Genomic DNA, 16,059 nt, shown 5'->3' on the forward strand with positions numbered 1-16,059 from the left:
GCACTCACCTCTGAAATATGAGCTGGAGAGCTTTTCCTCCATTAAGCTCTTTTGCTTGAGTCTTTAATCACACTGATGCAACCTTGACTAACATACAAAGCCTCAGATTTTTGTATAGAAACATAAAACAGACTCATAGAAGGAAGTAGCCTGAGCTGCTCAACATGTACATGAGGGAGTATAGATCTGCCTTCAGGCTTCTCCAGCCTGAGGGTTTTCTAAGTTTGTATCAAATTATAATCTTACAACCACATGGACACCAGTCTAGGCTCTTGATCAGACCATGGTGTTGTAACATCGTGAATAACACAGTGGGAGGTGGTCTTTTCTTCCAGAGAGGGTCTCTCTACTCTTTTCTAGAAAAACAAAACATGTGCTTTTCTGGATATTTCTTCTTACTGTCCCTAGGGACCACATGAGCATAGTGTAAGGGCATTGGTAAGAACATTGGTTCAGGAGCCAGGTAGGCCTGCTGTATACACGTATCCATTCTTTTGTCCTTGTCTGTGACTGAAGATAACCTCAACAATTCAGATCTCCTAGGCCTTTCACATGCAAGACCCTCTATCAATGCAGGTGCTGATTGGGGGTTTGCAGATGATTGGATCCTTACACATTAGGGGAGGAGGCTGAATGTGACTTGATTCAACAAGTAAATACTGCATACAGGTTGATGAGGAGGAACCAGTATAGATATATGAATGCATGCCTATGTGCACACATTTGTACATGTCTGTCGACATGAGTGCATATGTATATTCTTAGGAAGCAGGGCTGAATATGCCAAGATGAGAGGTTGTTTCATGAAGAATTTAAGGAGGTGTCAGGAAATACTTTGATCCTCAGTGTGTAAGGTGGGAAAGGAACCCAAGGCTTCCTTACAGAGGCATGCTAGCTGCCCCATGAACTGAAGTCAGCAGCGGTCTGCACATTACCTGGGTCACAGCTGGAGGGACACCGCTTTCATTATAGAAATTTCAGCTTCTGGAAAGCTGCCCTCCTTTTCTGTTCCCTTTCTCTGCACTCCTCCCTTACCTGGGGCTACTCTGGATCCCATACATAACCCACGGTGAGGCTTGTAAGTACAGAAATGCCAGCCAAGTGTGTGCATGGACCAAATGCAAGTAGTCTGTGTATGGAAGTTATGTGTATCTGGATAATATCTGCCTGCACTTCGCTCTGGAAAACCACAGCTTTGTCAAGCTCTTCCAAGCCCGAACTGTGAGCTCAGGGACTGAAATCTGACCTATTTCCCTCTCAGTATCTTGCTGTCTGCTTCTGCCCTCCCAGCTCCCAGGCTGTTTCTCTGTCCTTGGGCAGGTACCTGAGTCCTTGCTCCTTCCCAGCTGCCTTGCCGTTCCAGATGCTAGGCCTTCTACCCCATCAGCTCTCCCTAATCACAATCTTTTTTTTAGAAATATAGAAACTCAGGCCTATGGGACTATTTGACGGCCCCAAACAAATTATGAAAATCTACATGACTGCCCTGATTCTGTCAACCAACCTGTTTGGAGACACACAAGACCCAGTGTGGGATCTGACCCTGAATTGAGCAATGTTTGTTGAAACACAATCACTGAAGATGGATAGGAGAGCTGAAAGAGAGGGCCCCTTAGATGCTCTTCATCACCCAGTTTGAATTTTCCCATACACACTATTCTGTGTCTCAGCTGGAGAGAGACCTCTATGTGGGCCAGATCTCAGTTGAAAAAGTCCTGACAAATACTCACTTCATTCTAAAAAGGGGAAGAAAGGTGACGTTGGCTTCACAGCTGCTCCATACCACCTCTGCCGGGTCATTAACTCAGCACAAACAGGGACAGATGCTGCTGAGATGCTGCACCCTGGAAGGGGCACAGAATGGCACTCACTTCTGTGGCATTCCTACCAAAGCTCATCACCTAGCCAAACCATTGCAACCACCTCAGACATACCGCCATTCAACAAAACACCCCAGTCAGAGTCTTCATGATTGCTGAAATTATCAAAAGCAAGGGTGATCTGGGAAATAGACATAGACAAGAGCATTCTAAGGAGTCATGCTGAGAAAATGTAATATAATATACAGGATGGGATCCTGGGATAGAAAAAGAAAATTATAGAGAAGCAAGAAACTGTAAACAGAAGTTTCTGTCTCACTAGCAACTCTCAAATACCCAGCAGCTGCTTCCCAAATTATTACACAGAGGCTTATATTAATTATAAATGATTGGCCAGTAGCTCAGGCTTATTAGTTACACTTAAATTAACTCATAATTCTTATCTGCGTTTAGCCACGTGGCTTGGTACCTTTTCTCACTATGGCATTTCCATCTTGCTTTCTTTGCATCTGTCTGATGACTCCTGATTCCCAGCATTCTTAGTTTGGGTGCCCCTCTTATACTTCCTGCCTGGCTACTGACCAATCAGTATTTTATTAAGCTAATTCAAGTGACAAATCTTTACAGTATACAAGAAGATCGTTCCACAACAAGAAACTGTGAATGAACTACAGACTTTGATTGTTAGTGATGCACTGGTATTGGGTCATTTGTGTGTCACACAAATCATAGTAATGTTCAAATGATATCAAGGAAGACAGGGGTGTGAAATACACGAAAACTTTTTGCACAGTTTTCTCAGTTCATCTGTATGTCCAAAATTCTTCTAAGATAAAAGCTTTATTAAAGGTTTTTCAGCTTTAGGTCTCATAGGTGAGGAGCTTGGGAGTCACTGCTCTCCTAACAAGTACACAGTCAACCAAACATTAAATCCATAACTCTTTTTAGATACAACAAAGAACTGAGGTCACAGGCAAACTTGTATACCAAGGTTGGCCATTTAAGTTCTTCCAGAGCAGAAACCTCCATGGGAACCAGAGTAGAAAACTCAGATACAGGAATAGATTGCTAGTGTTCAATTTGGTTAAGGTTGTGAGGTAAGTCTCCAGGGAGATTTGTAGGAAGGTGACATACTTTCTTTTTGTTCAGAAGCCTATCAGATTCTTAGCTTGAAGACAGAAGGAAAGTTCTCTCATGCTTTTGGTAGAAGGAGGGAGAAAGTCATTTCAATTATGCTCAAATTGTCTTGGTATTGTGATAATACTCTGATACAACTTAAGGGAGAAAAGGTTTGATTTGGTTTACAGTACCAGGTTCCAGTCCATCATAATGGGATTGTCACTGTGGCAGGAGCTAGGGGAAGCTGGTGATATCACATCCATGATTAGGGGCAGAGGTAATGATGAATGCTGGCTGCTGTTCAGTTTCTTTTCTCCATACAGTCTAAGATTCCAGCCAGAGAATGAGACTGTCCACAGAGGGTGGGTCTTCCTGCTTCAATTAATGTGACCAAGACATGCCCAAAGGCACATCTCCCAACTGATGAGAGATTTTGCCAAGATGGCACCAATCACCATCACAGTTTCTCTTCAGAAACCACACTAGGAAGATGAGGGTGAAGTGTTATATTTAAGACACTGAACCAAAAGAACCTACCTAGAATCCCTGTATCCATCAAAAATTACTTCAAAAGAGAAGAGACAATAATCTTCAAAGAAAAATTTTGAGGGAATTTTTTCTTACTAGATTGTCTTTTCCTGGATGTTAAATGAAGTTTCAGAAAGAAGAAAAATGATGTCAGAGAGCTTGATCTACATAAATAGTGAAAGTGAAATAAAATCCTTTTGTTCTCCTAGACTCAGTTGATGAAATAAATAGCAGTTTGGACAACATAATTATAGCTACACATGCATTTGATAATTATAGCCCTGAATAAGGGAAATATATAATGTGTGATGGTTAACCTTCATTCTCAGCTTGGCTGGATTTAGATCCAGGACATACCAGAGGTATGTCTATGAGGGATTTTCTAGATATGAGTAATGAGGGGAAGGATCTACCTTGAATGTCTGTGGCACCATTCCATGGGCTGGGATTCCAGACAGAATAAAATGGAAAAAAGAGAAAGTGAGCTGAGCACCAATATTCATCTCCCCCTGCTTCCTGACTGTGGATGCCAGGTGACCAGCCACCTCACACTGTGACCATCGTGTCCTTTTCATCATGATGAACAGTAGTTCTATTTAAACATGAGGAAAATAAATCATCATTCCTTAAGTTGTTTCTGTTAGGTATTTTGTCGCAAGAATGAAAGAAGTGAATAATTCACAGTCAGATAAGGAGAATGGTGGTAGGAATTGGGAATATTCTGTATGAAGTTCTTGTACAACTTGTGAGGTGTCATAGACTATTTGAGAAAGGGCTTGGACTAGCTGTAAATGCATAACACTCAAAAAATCATATGCATAAAGTAAGATGATAAAATATTTGAAAGTATAATTAATATGTTAAAAAAAGAGGAAAAAATGTAACCACACAGGATGTTCTATCAAAACTAGAAAGGATATAAAAAGAAAATAAGAGCCACGAGGTGGCTTATGCCTGTAACCCCAGCCTCCAGAGGCTGAAGTAGGAGAGTTGCTATGAGTATGAGGGCATCTGTGGCACAGGGTAGACCTGGCATCAAAGCAAACAAACAAAACTGGGTCTGTGAGATGGCTCAAATGCTGAATGCTTGAGGTACAAGCACAGCGACCTGAGTTCAACCCCTGGACTCAGGTAAAAAGTCAATGCAGTCATGCAAGCATCTGTGATCCCAGGGTGCCCTTACAGGACACGGGAGGTGGAGACAGAAGCATCAGCTAGATTAGGGAAGGGTACCAAGTGTGATAGAAACAAGAGGGACTCAGCCTCAACAAGGTGGAAGGTGACTCCTGAAAGATGCCTTTTGACCTCCATGTGCTCTGTGATACTCTCGTATCTGCACAGTTCCATACCACCCCACTAATAAAATAAATTGTTCTTCAAACAAACCTATTTTGCCACTATATAAATAAAATATTTTTTAAAGAGAAAAATTAAAGTTCTGAAACAGGTAAATCGATTGGGTAAATGAATTAACTGCAAAAGGCCATCCCAAACTAATGAAAATAATTGAGGAAACAAATAAATAATTGATTAAGGAAGGACAGGAAGGAGGGAAAGAGTGAGATAGGGAAGGAAAGAGAAGAGAAGAGAAGAGGAGAGAGAGAGAGAGAGAGAGAGAGAGAGAGAGAGAGAGAGAGAGAGAGAGAGAGCTTGCCCACACAGCTGGCTCTGAATTTTCTATATTCAACCTTCTAATCCTGAAATGATAGGCATGCACCATTAAGCCTAGCTCAGATATGGTAGGACTTAATAAAAATATGTCAGAAAGTAGTTTGAACATTAATGTTGTAACTACACCTTTAAAAGACAAAGACTGCCATGGTGGATAAAAATATGATAGGATGAAAAATATGATAGGACCCAAGTAGATATACTGTCTATGAGATATGGTTTAAATATAAAGACACAGAGAAATTAAAAATAAAGTAATGGAGTTATACTGTGACATTAGTCTGAAGAAGACATGTCTATTTCTGTTATGTACAGAAACGCAGACTCCAGAGAGAGAAAAGTGATGAGGATAAAAGAGATAATCAATAATGGTAAAAGGTTTGGTTCTCTTAGGGAACATAATAATAATTGCCTAAGAACAGTGACAAAATACATGAGATAAAACTTGATAGACATGCAAGGAGAAATGGTTGAATCTGGTATTATGGCTGTAGATTTCCATACTTCTGGATCAGCAATCGACCCATCTAATAGCAGGAGACTGATGAGGATACAGCTAGCACCACTAGCCAAATAGATCTGATGAACTGACATCAGATGATGACGTCATTCAACATAGACATTTCTGTTAAGGCTGCAGGGAATAGGTCCCCAGAGAGAAAACCTGGGGCCTTTCAAACGCACTTCACTAAATCTAAAAGAATGCAACCCATACAAAGCATGATCTCAGACAATCAAACAATATTAGAAATAACAAATGGTAGCCAGGCTATTCATAAACACCTGGACATTAAAAAAACATGCATCTACTAATACAGAACTCAAGAAAGAAGTCTCCAAAGGAAATTATGACAATCAGTAAAACCAGCCTTCAAAATCTAGGGGATCCAGTGGGATTAGTGCCGAAAGGGTTATTTTAGCATAGAATTTATAAGTCTGAAAGGAGAGTTCAAAGTTAATAAACTAAGAATCCACCTTAGGAAGCTACAGGAAATGGAGAAAAAACTCAAAGTAAACAACAAAGAAGCAAACAGTAAAACAAGAACTGGTGAAATTTAGAATGAGAAAGCAATAAAGAAAACCAACAAGACCTAAGATAGCTCTTTGAAAATATCAATGAAATTGATAAACCCACCTAGGTTAACTAAGAGAAATGGAGTAGATACAAATCCTTCATATCAGATATGATCAGGAAGCCATTTATATGGATCCTTGGAAATGTAAAGGATAAAAGATAATTAAATTTGCTAAGACAAATAAGACTGACCAACCCATTGAAATATACAATTTACCAAAATTCATGGAGAAATAGATGATTTGACTAGGTATATGTCTATTACAACTGAAACAGTTATACCCTCTGCCCCAAAGAAGAAGCACAAAGCCTGGGGTGTTTCTTTGGGAAACCTACAAAATGTTTAAGAGAAAAAATCACCCCAGTTCTCTACAATCTCTTCTAGGAAATGGAAGCAGAATATATTAGGGTAGTGGTTCTAGAACTTCTCACAGGTAGCAATATATTCATATTCACATATATATGAAACATATATATTTCATGTGTATGCATTCAGCTGACCTTGGGTAGTATTCTATTATGTAAATGCACCACACTTTCCTTATCCATCCATTGGCCAATATGTAGGCTATTTCTAATTTCTGGCTATTATGAATAGAGCAGCAATGAACATGGTTGAGCAGGTGTCTCTGTAATATGATGAAGCATCCTTTGGATATATGCCCAAGAGTGGTATAGCTGGACCTTGAGGTAGGTTGATTCACATCTTCGTGAAGAATCACCACACTAATTTTTCATAGTGGCTGTACAAATTTGCACTCCCACCAGCAATGGATGAGTGTTCCCCTTATTCCACATCCTTGTTAACATCCAGTTGGATGGACTAAACAACCATTGAATTCTTGGCCTTTCTGTCACGACACAGACATTGTTGGACTACCTGTACCATACCCTGTAACCCAGTCTAATAAGTCCTTTTCATAATATATATTGGTTTTCCCCTAAATCCCTGCCTGTCTAGTCTTAGGTTTTACAGCCAGTACACCTCATACATATACATGTCAAAATTTTCAATGTAATATATATATATATATGTATAATAAAATTATATATAAAAATAACATATATATGTTCCTTTAGAGAACCCTTTCTAATGCAGCATGTATTATTTTATTGTATTTTGATATAACAAAACACACAAGGCTGTATGGCTTACAAAGCAAAGAGTTCTATTCAGTTCAGAGTATTAGAGACTAAAAGTGTTTCAAACGTCAGGGCAGTGCTTTTAGTGAGGGTTTCCTTGGTTGCTTTTCATGCCAGGGGACACCAGGGTAAGTGTTTATGTGAAAGCAAGATCACAGGTGACAGGGCAGGACAGGGAGTGGGGATTAGCTGGGCTAGCCTCTCATGATAACTTCCAAGGCAGTGTGCACAAAGACCACAGGGCTCAATACTCAGGACTGTGCTACCAACTCCCAACACACGAACCTCTGAAGAGAAACTACATCTAAAGCATTGCAGAATGCCATGTAAAGGGTTATGCTGCAATATTTAGGATAATGACAGGAAATATGTCTGTGCATGCTCTATAGGAACTCAATTTGTTTCCATTTTTTGAAGATTCACTTTATTTTATTTAGTGTGTATGAGTGTTTTGTCTGTATGTGTGTATTCATATGCTTGGTAACTACTGAGGTCAGAAGAAGGCATCAAACCTCTCAGAACTGGTGTTATAGATGGTTGTGAGCTACCATGAAGGTATTAGGAATGGAATCCCGGTCCTCTGCAAAGAGCGACATGTGCTCTTAATCATGGACCCATCTCTCCAGCCCCTGTTACAAATATTTTTGATCCAAGGTCAGCTGATGTATGCACATGGAATCTACAGATATGAGAGCTGTTGTACTTCTAACTCATCATATGATGAGAGCATCATTCTACTACTCTATCAGATAAAGATATTACAAGAGAGGTAAACTACAGATCAGTACACCTCACAAATATACATCACAAAAATACATCTCAATAGAAAGATTAATGAATTTAATTCAGTAATATATAAGAAGAATATATACCAGGCCAAGTTGAACATATTTTATACATGCAAGGCTGGTGGAACATGTGACAATAATTGATGCAATTCATTATATCAGTACTAAAGAAGAAAAATCATGTGATTATGTTAATAAACAGGCAAAAACATTTAACAAAATTTAATATCTCACTGTGATAAAAAAAAATCCTCAGCAAATAAGGAGTAGAGCTTTCTTAACTGGGTCAAGACCCTGCACAAAACCCAAGTGAACATTACATGTAATGATGAGAAATTTGAAACTTTTCTACTAATACCAGGGAAGGAGCAAAATGCACCCTCCAACTACTGCTTTCCAAAGTACACTGGAACCAATGGCTCTCTAATTGGACTGAGGACTTGCTCAAGAGGGAAACCATGCCTGATACTGGAAACCTAGCTAATTACTGGTAGTGAAATCATGATTATTGGAGGATAAACTACAACCACTAATTTACTAAACCAGCATAATCCCTAACAACAATTTATGAAGATTTGTCCTTATATCCACAGATAAGTGTAATGCTCACTCCACATCAAGGAAACTTCTCTTTGTAACAGACAGAGAAGACTACAAAACCCCACAACCAATCAATATGCAGAGTTATGGAGTCCAGTCACAATAGATAGAGCTACAAAACACTCCCAGACCTAAGGCTCTGGGAAGACTGAAGAGGGGACAGCAAAGATCTAAGAGTCAGAGAATCAAGGACTTTGCTATGAGGTTGTGTCTCTTAGTAACATCAGAAATTGCACCTGTAAAAAATCTCACCAACATGATCACCCAAACGTGAGCTGGACAAGGAAAAACACCAATAAATATGGCAAACTTCACGAGAAAAAGCCAAGAGGCCTCAGCTCTACACAAAGAAATACAGGCAACTGAGTAAAGCTAGGAGCGGGGGAGGAGGTCCTCCCCAGGGAAGAGCACACAAATTGGTTTTCCAGTACCAAAGAGTTAGCTCTGAAAACATAGACACAAATAACAGTATGTGGACTCGACATGTCATATTTGGGAATATACATGTACACACAAATACATCTGTGAATGCAGTAACAACTGATGAAAAAAGAGGTCGTGAATTTGAAGGAGAGTAGAGAGCAGTACAAGGAGGGGTTTGGAGGGAGGAAAGGAAAAGAAGAAATATAATTAAAAATGCAATCTCAAAAATAACAAAAAAGTGCACTGGAAGTCTTAATGCAGCAAAACAAGGAAAGCATATAAAAGATATATGTATTGGTAAGAAATGAAACTTTTCTCACAATTAACATGATTAACTATGTAGGAAATTTCCAAGAATCAACAATAACCAAGTCCCCAAACTAAGAAATGGTTAGAGCAAGTTTGCAAGACTGCAGGTTAACACAGGAAATCCAAACATATTTTTTTCTGTAACAGGGAAGAGCAGCTGGAGCTCTCAATAAAAACTGCAATGTCATTTGCGTGGCACCAGAAATGAACAGTTAGGCAATGAATCAATCAAAACATATGGGAAATGTGTGTGAGAAAAAAACTATAAGAATCTCATGAAAGAATTAAAAGATATAAATAAATAGATATGCTTCACACATAGATAGAAATGTCTGATATTATTAAGAAATCAGCTCTTCCCCTTACCCCCAGCCCACCCCCCATTCCCACATCCTCCAGGGCAAATCCTCCCCCGAGGACTGCAATCAACCTGGTAGACTCAGTCCAGGCAGGTCCAGTCCCTTCCTCCCAGACTGAACCAAGTGTCCCTGCATAAGCTCCAGGTTTCAAACAGCCAACTCATGCAATGAGCACAGGACTTGGTCCCACTGCCTAGTTGCCTCCCAAACTGATCAAGCCAATCAACTGTCTCACCTATTCAGAGGACCTGATCCAGCTGGGGGCCCCTCAGCCTTTGGTTCATGTGTTTCCATTCATTTGGCTATTTTTTTTCAATAATTGAGTAAAACCGAAATTTATTATAAGCCACAGTCGTCCTAGGGACCTCTATGCTACATATATAGCCTCCATGGTTCTATGGGTTGTGGTCTGATTGTTCTTTATTTTATTTCTAGAATCCACTTATGAGTGAGTACATACCATGACTGTCTTTTTGGGTTTGGGTTACCTCACTCAGGATGATTTTTTCTAGTTTCATCCACTTGCCTGCAAATTTCATGCTTTCATTGTTTTTCTCTGCTGAGTAAAGGGGTGGAAAGGGGGAGAATAGGGGAACCCATGGCTGATATGTAGAACTGAATGGTATTGTAAAATAAAAAAAAAATAAAATAAAAAAAAAAGAGGACATGAAGTTGGGACGGGTCAGGTGTGGGAGAATCTGGGAGAGTTGGGAAAGGAACAAAGAGTGAATATAATATATTTCATATACTATATGAAATTCTCCACTAATAAAATATATTAAAAATAAAAAAAGAAATCAGCTCATTTCCACTTGGTATAAGTCTTAGTTCAATGTCAATTTCAGGTCCAGCAAGTAATAACAATACTACCTGATTTTTTTCTTTTGGGATAAAGGGTCTTACTGTGTAGTCCTGGGAAGCCTGGAATTCACTATGTAGATTAGGCTGGTCTCAAATTCACAAAGATCTGCCTGTCTCTGTGTCTGAATGCTAGGATTAAGGGCGTGCAGTACCAAGACTGGCAACACTATTTGATTTTGAAACTTAATGTAAGGCTATAGTAAACATACACTGTCATGCTGACTTGAGAACAGACCAGTGGATCAATGAATAGGAGGGGAAATCCTGCTATATAGATCCACAGAACACGGTCAGTAAGTCTTTCCTAAGAACAAAGGCAATTAAATGCAGAACGTTCACCTTTGCAACAAATGGTGCTAGAACACCTGGGCATTCACAAACATTTTCCACCAGTTACAAAAATGAACTAAAAATCGATAATTTGCATCTGAAATGAAAGGATATAAGGAATATGAAACACAGAATACAACCTAAGTGACCTTTGGTTTGGTAATGGCTACCCACAATGCCCAAAACACAATCTTTGAAGGAACAGACTAACAAATCTGGCATGATACAAATCAAAAAATTCTACTCTGTGAAAGACACCATTGAACTAATGAAAACAGGAGCCACAGGCTGGGGGAAATTCTCTGCAAAGCTCTTATCAGACACAGGGCTCACATCTGAAATATATGGAAAAATCTTGTCAATGATAAGGCAACAAACAACCTAAATATAAAATGGCCGGGAGACTAGAACTGACAACTCACAAAACTATGTGCACAGACGGAGCTAAGATCATGAAAAGATACTAGGCATTGTGCGTCATCAGCGGACTGCCAGTGGAACAGCACTACATGATGACACACTCACTGGAATGTAAAATCCACAATACTGACCAACATTGACAAGATGCAAAACAACCAGCATGCTTCTTTGCTGCTGGTGGAGCTACTGGTAAAACTACTTTGGAGGAGAGTTTGGTAGTTTCTTTCAAAACTAAACACAGACTTATGATGTGGCAAAGATGCACCTCAGTGTTTGACCCAAAGGAGTTGAAAACTTACATTAACAAAAATCCTGAGCATTATTTCAGTGGAAGCTTTACTCATAATTGAGTCAAGTAGGAAAACAACTGATTTGTTCTTCAACAAGTAAATGGATGAATTGTAGCATGCCAAATGCTATTCAGTGATTTAAAAAGCTCTTAAATCACAAATGATATGGAGGGATTTTTGTCAAGTAAAGGAAAAAGCCATAGCAGGTGCAGTTCTACCTGTAAAACATTCCAGAAAAGACAGACTAATAGTGGAGATAGTTCATCGGCCTCTAGAGTTTGGGAAGCAGGAGAGATGGATAAAGGAAGATGAAAGCTATTCCATCTGTCACTATATAGGAGGACATGTGTCATTTTACATTAGTTTAAACCAGTGGTTCTTGACCTTCCTAATGCTGAGACACTTCCTCATGTTGTGATGACTCCCAACCATAAAATTATTTTCATTACTACTTCATAACTGTAATTTTGACACTGTTATAAACTTTAAATATCCGAGATTAAGGATATCTGATATAGAATCACTGTGAGGGCTCATGACCCACAGGTTGAGATCCTCTGGCCTAAACCCATATAACGTGCATCACCAGCAGTGAGCCCCTCTTTAAACTATGGACTTTTGGTAAATAATAATATGTCAGTGTGGATTTGTTAATTATAACAGGTGGAAGACACAATATTCCTAATCAAGAAGACTTGTAGAACATAAATGATAAGTTTGCATTTTTGCTGTTTATCTTTCCTTACAAGGTGGATTTGCAACTTACTTGTCTACATGAAGTACCCTTGTTCTATTCTGTGCACTTAAGTTTTTGTTCAGTGGTTGCATGCTCTGGAGCCATCTTCTCTGCTCTGGCTTGCAACTCTTCTCCACAGAAATGCTTCTGGTGGCAAACCCCAGAACACACATTATAGGTGCTGTGCCTTACCTTTCTACCCACAGACTGTATCGATTGCTGCTTTAGCTCCCAGCTGTTCTGCATTAACTAGGGACTGCTTAGTGTCAGCTCCTGGCGTAGCTCTGCCTACAGGGGCTGAACACATGAAGTTGATATGACAGAGATTTACCAAACCTTCAGGCCACTGTGCAGCTTAAAAGTTTTAGAGATCATTTGAAATTGTCAAATATTTGTGATGGCTTGGTGCATATAAAAGTAATATTGACCCCTAAAGAAATATTTTACCACCTTGTTACTAGTCCTCTATGGAATATGCATAACCCAAACAAAAGAGGCCTCTGAGACCATCTCATGCCACTTTTCCCTTTTATAGATGAAGAAACCACAGCACACAGACCTCAAGGGGCTATCCTTTAATGTGGACACAGGACAAATAGAGACCCCATGGTTAGGTCCAAGACCTCTGACTTACATTCTCCTGTCCTTCAGGGGTCTCCAGAGCCCTCTGTAGGCAGAGATTTCCTGTCCCACAGCTGCTCTTAAATAAACATTCAGAGGCTTAATGTTAATTACAATTGCTCGACCAATAGCTCAGGCTTGTTACTTGCTAACTCTTATACTTAAATTAACCCATATTTTTTTTTATCTATGCTTTACCATGTGGCTTGGTACCTTTTCTTAGTACGGCATGTCCACTTTACTCTCTCTGTGTCTGCCGTGACTGCCTGACTTCTCCTTCTTCGTCCCTCCCCTGGAAGAAGAAGGTATTTGTCCATGCTGGGGAAACTGCATGCAGGAGCAGAAGTCACCATCTCTCGAGAATCACTTTATTCCCTGAAGCAATAAAGACTTCTTTGGACCACCGTGCAGAACTGGAGTGCAGATCACCACAGTGTCTGCGGGGAAGAGAAAGGCCAGAGTTTAGCTAATGGGTCAAGCTGTAGGCTGCCATGCAATGTAGTTAGCTGTCCCCAGGCCAGAGATAAGTGACTATGAAGAAAGATGTGCTGTGACTTATGCTGCTGTAGTAAGCAAAGGGGGTGGGACAGAGGACAGAAACTGTGGCTTTAAGTTGTGCCCCAAGAACTTTGGCATTTACTGCTCTGAACAGTAGTCAATTTTGATGAGACCATGGGCACTGTTAGGTAATAGCAATTCCACAAAGCTGGCATTGGCTAACTTTTCACAATTCATAGAAGACGTTTTAGAAACTCAAGGCACAAACATCAACACAGTTCATTTATTCTTTTAAATGAATGTCAATGCTGTAAATATTCCTTGTGTGGAAGTCAGTATACCATCAACTGATTTTAGGCTTTCTTTATGAATTGTATTGGAATTCCCTGGGGCTTTGGGATTCCCAAGAAAGCCAGACCTGTGCACCCTTCTCATGCACCCATGTCTCACCGTGTGTGGCTGTCAAACACTGGAACTGCTGCTGTGGCGGTCCTCACAGCAGCCTGTCATCCTGATACCTACACCAGAGAGGAGGTTTTCCCAGAGCAGAAGGCTCCATTCTCCTGACTGAACTCCACTGGGGGCTGCCTTCCTGGCTCCGGCTGCTAGAGAACCCAGACCTTCTAGGTCACCATGACCTAAGTAGAGAGTGCTAAGAGTAGGGTAGGAACAACCTAGTCACCCTGCCAGGGACTGAAAGCAGCCTGACTACCGTTATGTAGCATAAGTCACATACTTACCAGTTCCTCCTCCTGTAGCCAGAGTGTGTCCATATTCCTACAGTCTAAGTTGTGTAGGTCCTGCTTCTCTCCTATCTCCCATGGCACAGGTCACATATTAACTAAGTCTGCTTCTTCACTGTGTAAGACTTGCCCTGTAGCCAGAATTTTCTCTGGTCCCACCTGGCCCCATAGTCCAGACGAATCTCTCCCACCTGAAGTCCCATAGCCGCTTATACAATTACAAACTGTTAGGTCTGTGACTCAGGCTTCTTACTAGCTAGCTCTTTCATCTTAAATCAACCCATTCCTATTAATCTGTGTTTTGCCACATGGCCTGTGGCTGTGCCGTTACTGGTCTGCTGACATCTTGTTGTCCCTTCTGCAGAGGGCTAGCATCTCTCTCTACAATGCCCTTCTTCTGTCTGCTTGGGTTTCTCACCTGGCTGTAAACTTTCTTGCCATAGGCCAAAACAGCTTTATTTATTATCCAATGGGAGCCACACATATTCACAGTATACAGAAAGACATCCCATAGTTGTCTTTTCCTCAGAAACCTTTAAAAGTGGATTCTTCGATTTGTTTATTAGGGCTGAAACTCCCCTTCAGACTCCTGTATGCTGTAGTGTTAATAAACCTCTTGCCCAAAGAACAATTTGACTCAGCACTGCTCACTAGATTCCTCTCCTTTCCCCTCCCTAAAACCTAACATGAATGTGATGAGGTTTTTATCGAGCTTAGTGGAGGCATCTGAATTTGTGCCCTGCTCCTGTTCTTTACCCATCATGAGATCTTGGCTACCCACTGGCTTCAAATGCTAGGTATTGCTACCATATGGACACAGAGGCGTAGAACCCTTTGTGAGAGCCATCCTCGAGGCCAGGTAGTTATTCTTTTAAGCTTAAACCAACAACAAGAGTGGTAATAATTCCCAGACATGGAGCCTGAAGATAAAAAGATTCGATCTGTAGTAGGACTCAGGTATCGGCATGGGAAGATTTCCTTGTAATCTTAGTGGGTATCTAAGATGGAAAGATATTGTGCTTAAAGAATGGTTAAAAATGAGGCTTTCTACCAAATCGATTGCGCATCTCCCCAAAAGCACATCCTGTGCCTTTCAGGAGGTCCTATGAGTGAGCAAATTTCTAGCCAAGTCCATTTACTAAGCCCTAGGATTGTGGAGCTGGGCGTCCAGGTAGCCAGCCTAGGAAACATCAGTGTTTCATGAGGTTGGTGAAATGAATGCTATTGAAACTACAATCACAGCACTCCCCACCTTGCTGGCTGAGGAGACCCCCTAGCTTGAAAATCCTCGTGTGCCTTGCTTGTTATGATACGGTCTTCAGCTAGCCTCACTAAGCCATCGCAGCTGTATGTTTTTACCACTTGCCTTGGGAATTTTGTTCAATGTTTGTGGACAAGCCACATGTCCATCTTCTGCTCTTGTCCTTTATCCCAGCTAGCAGGTGGGTGGAGTGTCCCAGGAATGCAGAGAGAAGAGAGGAAAGGCTGAAGGGTTGATGGGTGCTTACCTGTGTTGCTTTAGCAAAACAAGATAAGAGCAGATAACTTACAAAGCAAAGATTATTTATCATATGGGGTGCATGGAGGTTCAAATAGCATGGTGCCCTTGTCTTGGCAAGGGCCACTTGTCTGTGTGGTACCATTGCAAAAAATGAAAAGGAAAAACAGTGATAAACCAAAGAAACCAGCACATAGAGTAACTCCTTCCTACCAACCCACTCTATG

This window comes from Peromyscus leucopus, chromosome 7 (assembly GCF_004664715.2).
Source record: "Peromyscus leucopus breed LL Stock chromosome 7, UCI_PerLeu_2.1, whole genome shotgun sequence".
Classification (NCBI taxonomy): Eukaryota; Metazoa; Chordata; class Mammalia; order Rodentia; family Cricetidae; genus Peromyscus; species Peromyscus leucopus.